This window comes from Propithecus coquereli, unplaced genomic scaffold (genome assembly GCF_000956105.1).
Source record: "Propithecus coquereli isolate 6110/MARCELLA unplaced genomic scaffold, Pcoq_1.0 Scaffold117, whole genome shotgun sequence".
Classification (NCBI taxonomy): Eukaryota; Metazoa; Chordata; class Mammalia; order Primates; family Indriidae; genus Propithecus; species Propithecus coquereli.
Genome location: NW_012135747.1, coordinates 3465334 through 3466735, shown reverse-complemented (window position 1 = coordinate 3466735; position 1402 = coordinate 3465334). Strand labels below are relative to the sequence as shown.

The following is a 1402-nucleotide window of genomic DNA, read 5'->3' as shown; positions in this document are numbered from 1 at the left end:
GTAAAATAAAATTTTAAAAAGCAAATCTCAAACATTATAATGCAGCGCTACGTGCCTAATCATTAGTGTGGATTTTTGCTAATTCAATTAGCCTTCTTCCTCTAACCTGGAGTCATATTAGCTTGGATCATGACATAATTAGACTTTAACAGATTGTCTCAGTCATAGTTTCCATAAAGCCCAGTCATCCTGAGGCAAAAGTTTTAATTTCTTCCCAGACCCCTTATTCTCCTTCTTCATTCATTCAAATATTCGTTCATTGAGTTAGTACCTACTTAGTGCTTATTAAGTTTAGGGGACCATGTGAGACAATATAAGGTATGGACAAATATGGTAGGGATGCTAATTGGCGAGATAAGAAATGCTATCCCTACATGGAGTCCTCTCTCTTCCACTTGCTAGGCATGTGTTAGAATGGCTTATGTTCCATCCAGAAGCCTTGAGGACAAGGACTTTGTGTATCCCCAGCATCTAACCCCCAGGCCCAGAGAGGGCATTCAGCAAACCTTCTTGAAAGAATGAGTGCATACATAAATGAATGAATATTTCTATTTGATTTTGTAGAAACCTAGCATGTGAATTTATGAGAACAATGCATATAGCCAATTCCTATTTATTTCTTGTTGCAAAACTGAAATAGAAACAAAATGTTTTGTAAAGCACAAAATATATTCAAAAGTGTCTATATCATTTACTTGTTTTTTTAATTGCAAAGATAAAGGGACCTGCATTTTATAAGATTCTTTTCATTACTTAGATGGTCTGGGGCACTACTAAAATACAAATTTGCAAGACATACATAAAGCTACCAAAATTCAGAAATTTTTTTTCTTACTCTAAATGCCTTTTGGTACAAGAACTGTGACCCTTCAAATAGAACTCAATTTCTTTTCACTGTATGATTTCACTCTGCAAGAGTTCACTATAATGTACTTATCACACAAAAGGCACTAGAAGAATTATTATGTTCCTGCAAACAATGTTTTCTATTACATCATTCTTAATTTACAGACATTGGAAAAATTTTAAATTCATATTAAGTTCTTGCCTTATAATTCTATACAGTCTGCCCTCCATATCCATGGGTTCTGCATCCATGGATTCAACCAGCTGCACCTGCAAAATACCAGAAAAAATCATTGCATCTGTACAAAACATGAACAGACATTTTTTCTTGCCATTATTTCTGTAACAATACAGTATAACAACTATTTACATAACATTTACATTGTACTATGCTTTATAAGTAATCTAGAGTTGATTTAAAGTATATGGGAGAATGTGCCTAAGTTATATGCAAATAATACACCAGTTTATAAAAGCAATTTGAGTTTCCACAGATTTTGGTATCCAAGGAAGGTCCTGAAATCAATACCCCATGGATACCATGGGACATTAACAC

General features: G+C 33.9%; 2 protein-coding genes across 2 annotated transcripts in view; one reads left to right on the top strand and one right to left on the bottom strand.

Annotated features, from left to right (window-relative positions):
* Positions 1-1402, bottom strand: part of CTNNA3 (catenin (cadherin-associated protein), alpha 3) — a 2098639-nt gene that overhangs the window by 1443648 nt on the left and 653589 nt on the right. The gene's annotated exons all lie outside the window — the stretch shown is intronic.
* The window catches only part of LRRTM3 (leucine rich repeat transmembrane neuronal 3), a 241131-nt gene that overhangs the window by 229695 nt on the left and 10034 nt on the right, over positions 1-1402 (top strand). The window lies entirely within an intron of this gene.